Source organism: Eschrichtius robustus, chromosome 8 (assembly GCF_028021215.1).
Source record: "Eschrichtius robustus isolate mEscRob2 chromosome 8, mEscRob2.pri, whole genome shotgun sequence".
NCBI lineage: Eukaryota > Metazoa > Chordata > Mammalia > Artiodactyla > Eschrichtiidae > Eschrichtius > Eschrichtius robustus.
This window is the reverse complement of record NC_090831.1, coordinates 112,746,403-112,761,370: the sequence shown is the minus strand read 5'-3', so window position 1 is coordinate 112,761,370 and position 14,968 is coordinate 112,746,403. Positions and strand designations below refer to the sequence as shown.

Sequence of the window (14,968 nt, the reverse complement as noted above, 5' to 3'; positions counted from 1 at the left end):
TTGGATTGCCTGTGGGGTTGGGGTTAGGAGGACAGTGCTGGCAGGACACCCGCCTGCCTCAGGTAGTGCCCCATGGTGGCAGAATATCCTGTCCCTGAACCTTTAAGCCCTGCCCCCCCACCAAGCATTGCCAGGGGCATCTGCAGCACCCTTAGTGCCAGGGGCATGGTCATTGCCAAAGAGGGGCCAGACTGCTTATAGCTTCAAAGCCTGCCTGGGCCAGAGCTCAACACCAAAGCCCATTCTCCTTTCAGCAGAGGCTCACTGTGGAATTCAACCCAGAGCTGCCCGACAGAAGAAAGGAGACATGGGTAGTCAGAGGGCAAAAGGGATATGTCATCTCTTAGGTTGACTGGAAATCACAAGTTGGGGAGAAAAGGCAAAGAGGTAAATAACTGCATGGTGGTTAAGAGCATGGGCTTTGCAATCAGACAGTTCTGGGTTTAGGCCCCAGCCCTGCTACTTCCTAGCTGTATGGGTACGTTCCCTGATCTCCCTGCACCTCAGTTTCCTCATCTGTAAAGTGGTACAATAGTAGTTACCCCAGTGGGTTGATGTGAGAATTAAATGTTTACATGTAAATAATACATGTAAACATGTCATGCAGTGTCTGGCACATAGTAGCTACTCAATAAATATTAGCCATTGTTTCTTCTGTCCATTTGCATTCCCCATGTCCATGCACAGGATGCCTGGATCCACTAAGGTTTTTACTGGAGTCATCTGGATGATTGCCTTCATTTAATCATTTTGGAGATAGCCAATGATTTTTTACACTAATGTACTTCTTGTAACCAGAAAATGAAAAAATACTTTCTAGTAGCAAAGAAGAGTTCCTGGGGAAGACCAGAGCTAGAACAAACAAAGGTGTCCACCAGGAAGCAGTTCTCATGTCCTTTCAGGCAGAAGGGATTCATTCAATGGGACTTTGCCTTACTGGTGGTCAGCCCTGGCTCACGGGCACATTTAGTGATGTGTGGTGTCTCAGAATGGACAATCCCTTTGAATCCACAGCGACCCTAGTCCTGGGGTGAGATGAAACAGAGAAGAAAGGGCCTTTGACATTTGTTCATCTGAACTAATTCATGTCACTTTTACTTTGATTAGCAGCTACTTCAGTCAAGGCACTGCTCTAGAAATCACTGTCTTGGTCAGAGACAATCAGGGGCCAAGCAGACTGTCCCTTGATTATGAAATTAACACTCTCCATCCACAATTGTGATCACAATCACCAAACTGTACTTACTTAAAGCTGTGTACTAGCTCAGCATTTGAAATTCACATTCATATCCATGACCTTCCCATGAGAGCAGCAATCCAGGATTTTTATCCTTGTTTTACAGAGGAGGAAACAATCTCTCTGAGAGCTTAAGTACTTGTATGGCTCCATTCAACTAGAGAGGGGAAGAAACCAGGGCTTACCTCCTGGCCTCCTGATTCCAAAGCTCTTACTGTCACTAAATCAGGCAGCTTTTGCCACATGGAGAGGACATGCTGCACATTCTTTATCCTTTGGAACCTAGAGGACACATTTCTAGGACGGCTGGCTCCAGTCAGAGAGCAGGCTATGCTCCTGGAACCACTAACCCCCATTTACGTCGTGATCTATCCATCCATGGAGAGAAGTTTGCAACCAGCTTCATCACACTCCAAATTCTGCTGTTATCAGAATTAGAAATAGTATTCAGTCAGCTGGCCAAGACTGGGCAGAGGGCAACCTCGGGGACTTACAGACATTTTAGGGGGAGGAGGAAAGTTCATTCTCAATGGAAAGCTGCAGGCATTGCTCTAGCTAGCCCACCTCTCTGACCTTCAAGTCATCCACTGTATCTTTTCTCAGGCTTTAGTCTTCAGGAATAAGATGGTACTGAATTGACTGTGGCGAAAGAATTCTTTGGGTAGGGGAAGCAAGAGTTGTGACCACTGCTCTCCTGGAAAGTAGGTTTTGGATGGAAGGCTCATGAAAAAGTAATCCTGTGTCCAGAGAGTCTACTGAGATCCAGGCACCAAACTGGACCCTGCAGCATTTTTGGTACCCTCCCAAATAGAGGGGAAGACAGAAGTGTCACCTAGACGGGCTCAGATATCTGTGGAGGAAATGAAACATTCAACCACTTCAAGAGGAATGGTGCTGGAAAGCACAACATCAGGATGGTGGACTTTTCTCCAGGTGGCAAAGAGAAAGGCCCAGAATGCCAGAGCTATCTTGAATATGTTCCAGTGATTTTCTTCTGGGCCACTGCAGCTTACTGAACACCAAGCCCCTTGACCTCCTCTGCCGCAGGCTGACAGACGTTGCCCATATCCCAGATGACACGCTCAAGCACTAAGTCAGCCCATACTGACTACTCTGGACTTGCTGTCACATGAGGAAAAGAAACCCCATAAGGTTCAAGCCACTGGATGTGAGTTTTCCCTTCCCTGCAGCCTAATAACACTCCTCCCAGCTATAGCCAGGCAGAGCCTTCCTTCTCTGTGCTCTCATTTGTCTCCTGGCACTTGGGAGGAGGGTCAAGAAAAGTAAGTGGAGCCGACTGGCTCCCCGACTCACACAGAGGAGCAGGCCAGGAACTCAGTGCCCTGACCTCAGCAGTGCCCAGCCCAAATTTGTCTGGAAAGTAGAGGATGCTTCTGTCCACAGAGCCCCGGCAGAGATGGTAGCAAATAAGGTAGGTAGTTTCACCCCGTCCCCTCCCCTCTGGCTCTCCTCTCCTCTTGTTCCTCCCCTCTCCCCCTTCCCTTATCCTCCTGAACTGCCCAGACCCTTAATTTCTAGGCTTTTGTCATATTCTTCCTCTGTGGGTCAACCTCTCTATCTCTCCGTCCCCCAAAGAATTGTCTGGCCTAGGATCCAACAAGCCTAAGACCCTGCTCTCAGCCAAATGTGTGGTTAGGAAGACTCGAAGGAACTAATTCAATGAGAAATAAGTTTCCATTGCTTATAAGTTTATTTAAAAAAAAGAAAAAGGAACCAATTCATTCCAAAAGGATAATCACTTAATATGATTTGGTTCTCAGGGAAATATGCATTTTTTAAGGTGACGGTCATTAACCTTAAGACTTATGGCAGACGTTTGGGCATTAAGACAGGCATTGGGGAAATATTTTGCAGCAGAAGCTGTATCACCACGTGGGGCTCCCTGGTGTGATAAATCTCCCCTCCCCCTCTGTCCAAAATGGTCAGCCCTAGGTCACCCAATTTCCTCTGAAATCAGAATCCCCTCATCCAGCTGCCGGGAAGCGAGAACAAAGCTGCCAAATGATTATTATTCAAGAACAAAGCAGACCATTTATTTTAGTAGGTTCAGAGCCATTATCTCCCCAGGACACATGCTCCAGTCAGTGTGTGCTAGCTTTATCCAGCCACGTTTCCTTCTGTCCCCAAATCCTTAAAGACCGAGTTGTTCCTCTTGCTAGAGCAAGACAAAAGGGAACTGGAGAAAGAAATTTGTGGTAGCAATGACCTACAAACGCTGTTCTGTCCTTCCTTTACTGCCTGGACATCTACAAGGCAATAGGATTTCCTGTCTCTTCTAGAAACCCCAGGTGAATGAGAGAAGTTTCGAGAGAAGAGGACCGGGGCAGCCATCTTCCATCTGATACAGGAGGAGCAGGATGCCCTCAACATCACCACCGTTATCAAGGATCCAGACTTCTTTGCTGCTGAGGGTCCCAAGAAAGGATGCCAGATAAAACACAGGAAGCCTAGTTAGATTTGAATTTCAAATAAACAGAGAATAATTTTTTTAGTATGTAAGTATATCCCATGCAATACGGGGGACATACTTATACTAAAAAAAAATACCCATCATTCATTCTTCATCTAAAATTCAAATTTAACTAGGCGTCCTGGATTTTTGTGTGCTAAGTCTGGCAAACTGATCACATCATCCCTCCCCACCCGCATCTCCTGTACCCTCCCCCACAGCTGGCTCTGGTCACCACACAGTCCTGGACCGGTCACCTGCAGATGAGGATTTATGTGCGTACACACCAGAAGCATATAAAATGATATGCATCCAGGTTCAGCATTGAGGAGCATCGGAGATAAATCTCACTGGGAGACATTTCATGTCTGGCTGCTTCAGACTTGCTTTCCTAAGGTCATCTAAAAAACCAATAAATATGTTCTATGCTCTCAGAGAAAACAGGGACCATTTCTCTAGAGGAAATGGTGAAATTTTTGAGGGAGGCCTCCTGCTTGCATATGTCAATCTCCCTGGGCCCAATCTAAAAATTGTGAGGTTTCAACTAGATTCCTAAGACCTTTCCAGTTCGAAATTCTGTGAGTGTCTGCACCCCTGGTGGGCTGGAAAGTCCTGTCTCCCCGCCGCCCCCCCCCGGATGTGCTGCCCAGACCTGCTCAAGTCCCAGGACACCCAGGGGGCCAGCTCCTGCCCCAACTCCTCTCTCAGTGGCAGTCCGAGAACAAATTGCTCCCCAGCTCTTCCTGAAACCTCTGACACTTCTCCACCTCCCCAGCCTCTCCCTCCCATCTCAGATATGGGTCCTGTTCAGAGGTCCTCTTTTGAGTTGGGACCTCAAGCCTTCTGGCTCTCTCACTGGTCTATCTCACGGGTTTATCTCCTGCATCCCCAAGAGCAACTGGTCAAAAATAAGCAACGATCATTATCCCTTAAAGAAGATGTGGAACATATATACAATGGAATATTACTCGGTCATTAAAAAGAATGAAATAATGCCATTTGCAGCAACATGGATGGACCTAGAGATTATCATACTAAGCAAAGCAAGTCAGAAAGAGAAAGACAAGTACCATATGATATCACTTATATGTGGAATCTAAAATATGACACAAATGATCATACCTACAAAACAAAAACAGACTCACAGACATAGATAACAGACTTGTAATTGCCAAGGGGGAGGCGGATGGGGGAGGGAAGGATTGGGAGTTTGGGATTAGCAGATGCAAACTATTGCATATAGGATGGATAAACAATAAGGTCTTACTGTATAGCACAGGGAACTATATTCAATATCCTATGATAAACCATAATGGAAAAGAAATACATATATATATATAATATATATATATTTAAAAACTGAATCATTTTGCTGTACAGCAGAAATTAAACACAACATTGTAAATCAACTATACTTCAATAAAATTTTAAAAAAACAGTCATTATCCCTGATAGTGACCTACTAAAATTTAGGCTGAAAAGCAATCATATAGATTCCAACACTGTGAGGCCAGACATGATGGGTCTATGGTAGGGTCCTGGATGCACTTCAGCAGCTTGGCAAAACTCACCTATAAAATCACATTACGTTGGGCTTCCCTGGTGGCGCAGTGGTTGAGAATCTGCCTGCCAATGCAGGGGACACGGGTTCAAGCCCTGGTCTGGAAAGTTCCCACATGCCACGGAGCAACTAGGTCCGTGAGCCACAACTACTGAGCCTGCGTGTCTGGAGCCTGTGCTCCTCAACAAGAGAGGCCGCGATAGTGAGAGGCCCGCGCACCGCGATGAAGAGTGGCCCCCACTTGCCGCAGCTAGAGAAAGCCCTCGCACAGAAACGAAGACCCAACACAGCCAAAAATAAATAAATAAATAAATAAAAATTTTTTTAAAAAAAAGTTTAAAAATAAATAAATAAATAAAATCAAATCACATTAGGCCAATAGTACCCAATCATTCTTCTAACAAAATCATTCTTCCTTCTCACTGCCATTTCTTTATTCCCCTTTCTGTCCTTATTTCTGTTTGTGTCCTCTTTCACCATTTACATTCAAGTCAATTTGTCCATTTGAATTAATTGGCCAGTAAAGGTTTTGGAAAGGTCTGTCCATCTTTTTTTTTTTTAATTAATTCCCCTATAAGATCCATGTAACTAACAGCTTATGTTTTCTCTCCGTTCCTTCCATTTTTATTCTGCCCAAAGTAAACCATAAAGTTCCAGTGAATTTCAAGAATCCAGAATCTTAAAATTCACTGGAACTTATATTTTATAACTTTACATATAAGGTCCTCTGAAATCTTTTTTTTTTCTTTTTTTGGGGCGTCTTACCAAAAAGAACTCTATCTTCTCATGCACTTAATTGTTTGGAAAACAGACACACAAGAGTCTAGTCACCTGCCCAAAGACAACATTTGTGAAATTTTCTGGGATTAAGAAAAACAGTAAGATAGGATTTTGTGGTAGAAATGTTTCCTTTTATACTTTACGTATGACTTTTCCCAATGCCAAAATTTTATGACTCCATCACAAAAATCCTCCCGTGGCTTTCATGGCTGCTAATGGCAGTATTTAGGGGCTTCTGGCTTCTGACTATGAGAATCTCAGGCTTAACATTCCAGAATACTGGCTTTACTCCTGGTGAGAAAAATCTCTTTGGTGTAGTGTCTATTTCTATTGTTTTGCAAGAAGGAAAAGAAGCCACATAATTAAGCCTGGAGCACGAGGAAAGGAGCTCAAGGAGAAGATGCCTATGTGGAGCCAGGACAGTGGATGACAAAGCAGATGAAGAGGAGACCCCCCTTCCCTCCGAAAGACGGTCATGACGGTCAGTCTCCTGCCCCTCCGCCAGCCACTGCCCAGCTGATGTTTAATATAATACAGGTTTCCAGGGAATGGAAGTTTAAATTTCAGTGTCTCCCAGGGAGTTGGTTCATTTGTTCACTCACAACCCTTTACTGCATATCTGTCACCTGCCAGATACTGTGCAAGACACAGGAAACATAAAGGGGAATCGGACCCTGTCTGTGCCCTCAAAAAACTCACAGACTAATACCTGAACAGCTCTACAAAGAGTAAGTGCATCACGGTGCATCTTTGCATGTTGAACTGAAAGCACAGGCTCTGCATTGCAGTGGTTCTCAACCACAGACTATTCCATCCCCCAGGAGATATTTGGCAATGTCTGAGGGCATTTTTGGTTGTCACAACTGGGTTAAGGGGTGCTACTGGCATCTAGTGGGTAGCAGCCAGGAATGCTGCTAAACATCCTACAATGCATAGAACAGTGCCCCCCAACAAGGAAGTATCCAGCCCAAAATGTGAGTAGCGCTGAGCTTGAGAAGCCTGGTCTAGTGGGACAAATATGCTGTGGTCAGTTCTATCCAGTTGGCTGAGGAATTTGGGTCCACACGGCCACTTGTGTTCTTTTCCTGGTTCAACCATTGATTGGCTTTTACCCCTAAGCAAGTTAATCCACCGCTTAAGTTTCCTCATCTATAAAATGGCACTGGAGTCTCCGATCTCCACATCCCTTCCTGCGTAAGAATCTATGGTCTCTCATGGTCAGTATTTGTACTTTCACTGAACTCTGCTCCTGTGAGAAGAATGCCTTGACCAAGGTCTGTTGACTCTGCTCCAAGTCAAGGAGCTAAGCTGGCTTCCTGTGTGGATCCTGAGGGTAAATCGGGGAGGGCAAGTGTGACCTCTGCCCGAGGACTGCCATTAGGAGGTCTTTATCTCAGAGCCTAAGTTTTCCCATCAGCAAACAAGAGACACAACTTGTCTGCCTCCCTGTGTCAAGAAGAAAGGATGGAGTAAATGAAGCAAGATGGAAAACTACCCAGATGCTGCTCTGGTGACCAGGTCCAAACCATACACCCCACTCTTCCCCCTTTTGGGGGGCTTTGAGGAAGTGAAGTGGTAGGAGGGACCATGCTTAGAGCCAGCTCAGCGGCCTGGGCTGCTGAGGGGAGGAGAGGCATCAGGACCTCTTTATAGGGCTTTGGAACTGCCTGAAGGAGGACCTTTGTCATTCGTCTCCCTACAGGGTAGTTAGTTGGATTCTTAGCCACATATTTTAGGCACTGGGGCTGGGTGTGGGTCAAGTGCCCTCAGATTCATTCTCTCTCTCTCTCTCTCTCCCTCCCTCCCTGGCTTCAAACTCATTCACCAAACAGAAAGAGCCTTTCAGGGCTGTCGGGCTGGAGGAGCCTGAGAGCAGCTCTGGAGCACAGGGGGAGCCAGCCCCTTGGAGGAAGGAGAGAGGCTCGCATCTAGCCCTAAACGCAGGCCTTTTCACAGTTCCCGCAGTGCTGGCTGTAACCAGAAAGGCAGGAAAGGGAGACAGGGCAGGGCTGTCTTTGGCAGCTACTCTGATTTCTGTGTTACTGGGCTCCCTGTACTGGCAGAATTCAATCAGGTCTGCAATTGGAGTCTCTGTGTCCTCCCCTTGCTAGACCAGTGCCATCTGACGTGGCAGGTTCTGTGTGCAAGGAACAAATGAAACCTTTTTTTTTTTTTTTTTATTAAAAGAAAAACTAAAATTCAGAGATATTAAGTAACAGGCCCAAGTTACTTAAACTGCTAGGTCAGGGGACTTCTATTAGTGTTGCTTACTATTCAGTTTGCTTCCTTGAGCTTATTAACAGTAAATGTTCCTTAGTCAGTGAACCACATATTTCCCATTCTGTATTGTTCATTGTTTGGGTTTTGGTTTGGGGTTTTTTTTTTTTTTTCTGGTATAATTTACATCCAGTAAAATGTACAAACCTTAAGTATACAGCTCAATCACACACACACACACACACACACACACATGCAGCATGCATCTGGATAAAAATATAAAACACTTCCATCATTCCAGAAAGTTCTTTCATGCCTGATTCCAGTCAATAGCCACCCTGACCCCAAGAAGTAAATGCCTTTTTTTTTTTTTTCTTCTGTCACCATAGTATAGTTTGCCTATTCTCGAACCTCTTATCAACCTCGTATTCTTTTGCTCAATATGGTAATGTTTTTTAGGTTCATCCATGATGTATCAGTAATTTGTTCTTTTTATTTCTGGATAGTATTCCATTGTATGAACATACCACATTTTGTTTATCCATTCTCCTATTGATGGATAGTTGCACTGTTTTCAGTTTGGGGCTACTATGTTCATGTGATTTTTTTAATTAATTAGTCTCATGTGCCTGTTTTAATTCTCTATTCAAATGAACTTGAACGAGAGCCACCCTCCATCGGTCACAGCATGATGAGAGAGGAAGAGGTACCAGCTGACCTTGACAGTCCTTTCAGCCCTGAGGTCCTCTAACTCAGCCTCTTCTCTAAGAGCTGCTATGGACCACCTACTTTCACATGGGTTGTGACAGTGTTTTCTCTGAATTGCAGAGCAGAGTGGTTGTTTCCTCATAAACAGAGATATGACTCCTGCACCTATGAGTTCACCAACAAAGACAACAGGTCTTATTCAAGTACAAGAAATACACCCATTTCTCTTCACCAGATGACATCTATTCATGAAGGAAAGATGCTCTCCTGTTCTACCCACTGGAGAGGGGCCAGCTGCCATGGTGAGATGTAAGTAGGTGTCTACGTCAGCCAGCTCTCCTGTGCTCCATGGAAAACTACAGCAGCTTCTCCCTTGAGGTATGTGGGAAAGAGCAAGGCTCACAGCGGGAATGTGAACTGGGTCTCCAAAGCATTTCTGGCAGATGGAGCTGCTGGACCCTTCAGTGAATTCCCACCACTCATTCTTCTTCCTTCTGCTGTTTATTTTGTCCAACACTAGCTTTAAACATGTCCATACTACACCTTGTAAGTCTAACTGCAGTGCACACTGAAATCCAGCACAAAGTCAGGCGGCCATTTAACCACAGAAAGGGTCTTTCTTGCCCATACAAAGAAAAGATTGGGTGGGGGGGGATTTCTCTGGCCGTCCAGTGGTTAGGACTTGGTGCTCTCACTACCGTGGCCCTGGGGTTTAATCCCTGGTTGGGAACTAAGATCCAGCAAGCCACGTAGGGTGGGCAAAAAAAAAAAAAGAGAGAGAAAAAAAAGAAGATTGGGAACAATCATTTGGATGATACACATAAGAAATAATCACTTTGCCTTAAGGTTTATTCAACAAATATTGATTGAACCACAAAGACGCAAACTCCTAATGGTCTGAATCATTATTACTGTACTAACATCCAGCCTGGGTACCGACCAGCGAAGTCCTCCCCTCCTCACACATTCCTGGGACAGAACACACCACAGAAAGGGTGGTGGGAGGTGACAGGGCAGTGTGGGGGGTGGGGGGGGTGGCAGGGGGAGGAGACACAAATTCCATCTCATTCTCTCTTGGGCTTCTCTCATCCCTCCTAGCTCAGCCCTTGATCTCTCCTTTCTCCCACACCTCTCCTCTTCTCTTCCTAATTAGTTCCATTTCTCTACTGATCGCCACTCTTTAGGGGTTCACAAGAAAAGGGAAAAGGACAACCAGGTGTAGATGTCACAACTAAATAGCCTTTACGCAAGCTTTCAGATCACCCATCTCCCCTTTAAGCACTGCTTGTCCCTCAAATTACCCCGCGTGTACCCCAGGAATACTTCATCTGCACCAGCTGACCTAATACATCACTGTTTTCCCAGCTCCTTCAAATCAAGACACATACCTCTCACCTCCCACCCACTTTGCTTTTCTAAGATAGGAAGCAAAACAGTTCCCTGGGATCCTAATGATCGGGTCCAGGCCCCTGAGCTCACATGTCTCTCATCCTCAAAACAGGCAGGGGTGGTGCTTGTCTGTTACTTGACTCCTCCTTCCTTTCCCTTGACTGGCCTCCCCCTTTTCTTAAAGTGACAATACCGTGTATAATCGGCTGCCGACAGCCTCATCCCACCCCAATCAGCCTTATCCTAGCCCCTGGCCGGCCCTAGCTCTGACGGCGCCATCCAGAAACCAAGGTATTTTTCTAACCTCTCCCCGCCCTCCACCCACCTCTTGTTCTTTCAAGAACAAATTCTCCCCCCACCCCAGAATTTCCAAATAAAGAAGAAAAGATAAAAGAGTTTCTTCCATTTTGATAGCTGATGAAATAAACTAATTGTCAGGTTTTGGGTTTTTTTTTTTTCTTACCAAAATCTGATTCAGAAATGAACCAGTCCTGAACCGGGTTTGGATTTTAAGGACAGACCTAAAAGAGCTTCTGAGGTATTTTTTGAAAATTCCCAAAAGTAGCCAGGAGGTGAATTTGCTAAGCTGTGGTTATTGGCATGAAGGACTTCGAAGGCAGGAAATTCCGTGCATAACTAGCCTCTCTTCCTGAAGCCTGCCGGGATCAGGAAACTAGACTCCTCCCCGGCTATTTCTCCTGGCTTCCCGGCCACCCACTGGCTCTGACGGGCTGGTCCGATGGGCCACTTACTGTAAGTTACAGCTTCATAGTGTATTTTCACATCCACTTCATCGAATCCCTTCCAGGCGAGAGTTTAGGGGAGAAGATGGGCTTTAACTTGCAGAGACACCGACCACTTCTTCCATAAAGTCTCAGCACTATCTTCTCCTTCTATGGAATCTAGTCAAGGAGCAGCCAAGATGACCACCCCAGAGAACTTTCCATTCTGAGAAATTCCTTCTGGATCTCTGACGTCTATTCCCACCTCCCCACACCAGACACACACACACACACACACACACACACACACACACACACATACACACACACTACATTAGTCATGTTACAGTCTAGCTATAACAGACATTCCCAACATCTCAGTGGATTAGCATACTAAGGCTTATTTGTCTCTCACATTTAATACCTGTTGTTCTTAGCAAATATTGCCTTGACTGTGAGTTTTTTTCTAAATTATATGTCTTGCCTTCTAGGTCATAATTCTTGGAGGAATTGTGATTTATACATTTTTATGTAACTGAGATGTCCCTCTTTACAGTTTGTAGTACAAATAGCCTCAACCAGGTCCCAGAATTGGTAGTAGCTAGAAATCCAGTCTGTATTTTTCAAAACCCCAACTCCTTTGCCTCTTTATATCCAAAGATATCTGACTTCTGATTAGTATGTAGGTAGGGGATAGAGGGAGAAAATGCAAAGGAAATGAGAAGCCTTGGGAAGGGGTCAAATCTTATTTAGTCTTCTCTAGCTGTGCCAACAGCAGTGGCAGGCTGGTGGATGGAGAAAAGTTTTACCTCCCTGGGTGTAGAGTCAGGATAAGCAAAGTGTCCCTTGGAAGCCACCCTCTGGCCTATGCTCAGTCAAGAAACTACACCAGGGAGAGGGAGAGTTGGAGGAAGGTGGTCAGAAGATACAAAGTATCAGTTATAAAATAAGTATGAGGGATGGAATGTACAACATGACGACTATGGTTAACACTGCTGTATGATATATAGAAAAGTTGGTAAGAGAGTAGATCCTAAGAGTTCTCACCACAAGGAGAATTCTTTTTCTTTTTCTTTTTTTTATTGTATCTATATGAGATGATGGATGATGTTAACTAAACCTATTGTGGTGATCATTTCACAATATATATAAGTCAAACAATCATGCTGTACACCTTAAACTTATACAGGGATATATGACAATTATTTCTCAATAAAACTGTGGGAAAAAAGAAAACTACACCAAAAATCTGAGCTCCTCTCGCAAGGATTCCTTCAGCTGTTTCTCAGGGTGAGCCAAACCCTGGAGAACTGGGTCAGGATGGGTTCCAGCAAGCACCTCATGGACCCAGAACCATTACCCCCGTCTCTCCAGCCTCACTCAGGTGGACCCATCAGATTTTTTTCTCTCTCTCTCTCTCTCTCTCTAACTTCCTGGTAATTTCATTTTGGGAATCCACTTGCCCATCTCTGCAACTGGCCATGATGAGAGCTGCCTGATGCCAACAATAATCGATCTCCCTAATTCTGCAGTCACATGCTCTGCCCCTGAGCTATACCCCCATCTCCCTAATTATGAACCTCAGGAGGAAGGTGCAAATATATATGGCAGATTGTATTAATGTTCACCACATATTCCATTTTTCCATCCTATGGCAGAATTATACATCCCTGCCCTGCTGAACTCAGGAGTTGCCCCCTGACTTGTTTTAGCCATTTATTGATAAATGTGGGAGGAATTGAAATATGGGACGTGTGTCACTTTGGAGCAGAAACTGTAAGAACCAGAGTGTGGTTTACATGAATCTTTTTCCCTCTGCTATGAAGACCAAACAGTGCTTCATATAGAAGCTGCTGCACTATCCAGGATCCCAGGACAAAGACAACATGGAGTAAAGCCATGGCCAGCTCAGGATGCATACGTCGCATGAGTGAGAAACAAACCTGTATTATTGTTGTTGTGAGCCACTGAAAGTTTGGGGCTATTTGTTAAAGCAGCGTAACCTTGCAAATCCTGACTAATAAAGTTAATATCCAGTCCTTCCCTCCCTGAATACCCTGGGACTCCTTGTGCAAATTAGACCACCTTCTCCCCAGAGCATTTCACACCAAAAGAGGCTTCTCAAAGAACTCATTTTGCCTCTCCTCTCAAGGTCTCCTGCCTGCCTTATATCTGTTTAGTAAATGAGGAGTCTCGACATCTGCCCTGAGGTGCCCTTCCGGTTCAGCTTCTACAGAAACTGTTTGGCAGTTCCATTTGCTAAAAAAGGAAAAAGTAGTAATCTCTCAGAGGGCAGAGCCACTGCTTATGTTTTCCCCAGAGTGGCTTGAACATGGTGGACACCAGTGAATGCTTGTCATCTGGGATAATTCTGAGAGGAATTCACAGCATTCTTAGCATAGTCAGAAAACCTGAGCAATGGATGGGGAACACCGAGAACTTGTTCCATCCAAATCTCTACTCGTGCCATGTCCCTGTTTTAGCAACCTCCCTCAAAAACAAACAAACAAAAAACCCTAGAAGCAAAGGGTATAATTGGTTATTTTTAATCTGAGAAAGAAAAAGATCCTGGGCTGGGCAAGTCAAGCCACCTGATGGAGAATGGAGACGAGGCAGTCATCGGGTCTACACAAAGCCAAGTAGCTGACCTGATCACACTGCAGATGTTTTAGTGACACGTAAACCCAGCTTCAGAGGCTGTGCCAGTACAGCCTGGTCTTGACAGTATTTCCGCCAGAGGAGAGGTCTGGCCCATTTTGTTCAATTGGCCCATCAGTCGGTGGGCTACCTTGACTCCCCTGTATCACTGCTCCAGCTGGCAGAGCTGGCAGCACCTGGCTATTGAGGGCCCAGGTCAACACAGGAGCTGAATTACCCCAGTGTTCCTTTTGCTCAGTGCACGTTTCAGGGGGACGGCCTGGCCTGCCTGGCACAAGCCTGCATGTACGACTGAGCCAATCACGTTGGCAACCTTTGAGGGCCGACGACATTTCTGCTTCGGAGGCTGGCACTTCATAATTACAGCTATGTTTCTGTTGTTGTACCAAATTACCTCACTTAGAGCCTTAAAATAGAATCCAGCCTAAAGTTGCTGACTGAACAAACAAAGAGGGAGGCTTCTCAAGACTCAAAAGCTGGGTGCTGAGCCAGAGGGCAGGGCTGCAAGCTCGACCCAAAAAGTCCTAACTGTGAAAATCCTATGACTCCTCTCTTCTCGCCTAGTGATGGAGACTGGGCAGTGCCACAAAGTCATCTGCTCCCAAACTAGAAATGCGAATTAACTTGCAGTTCTGTCTCCATCATGCTCCCACTCATTCATTCACTCATTCATTCATTCATTCAATATTTTATTTACTTCCTCTATGAGACCTACTCTCCCTGCCCTCCAGATCACTCTCCCCAGCCTCTCTGCTCTGTGTCTAGGAGGCTGACTTCTACAGACCACATCATCAAGCTCCCTTGCCCTCTGGCTGCCAGATGGGTTAGGCTGAGGGGAGCAGGAGATGGAAATTAGAAAGTGGGAGAGGTGAGAGGTCAATGCCTTTATTCCCCTGTTCCCTCCCTGATCGGCCAGGGTTTGCAGTAGTTGCATTCTTCTACCTGGGCCATAGCTCCTGGCAGGTGGCCCCTCTGCTGCAGATCATTGCAAATGGTTCATTTCTTCCCCTCGTCCCTTCAGGCCCAGAAGTGGTGTATGAATTTTCTAGAGCTGCGGTAACAAAGTACCACAAACTAGGTGGCTGAAAACAACAGAAATGTATCGCTTCACAGTCCTGGAAGCTAGAGGTCTGAAATCAAGGTGTTAGTAAGCCCATGCTCCCTCTGAAACATGTAGGGGAAACTTCCTTGCCTCTTCTAGCTTCTGGTGATTGCCAACAATCTTT

The 14,968-nt window shown here is 45.4% G+C and overlaps 1 long non-coding RNA gene across 2 annotated transcripts in view; it reads right to left on the bottom strand.

Annotated features, from left to right (window-relative positions):
- The window catches only part of LOC137768178 (uncharacterized), a 130,626-nt gene extending 119,324 nt beyond the window's left edge, over positions 1-11,302 (bottom strand). For both annotated transcript variants that reach the window (XR_011074721.1, XR_011074722.1), the window contains exon 1: positions 11,115-11,302. This is a non-coding gene — a long non-coding RNA (uncharacterized lncRNA). The remainder of the gene's footprint in view (positions 1-11,114) is intronic.
- Between the last annotated feature and the right edge of the window lie 3,666 nt (positions 11,303-14,968).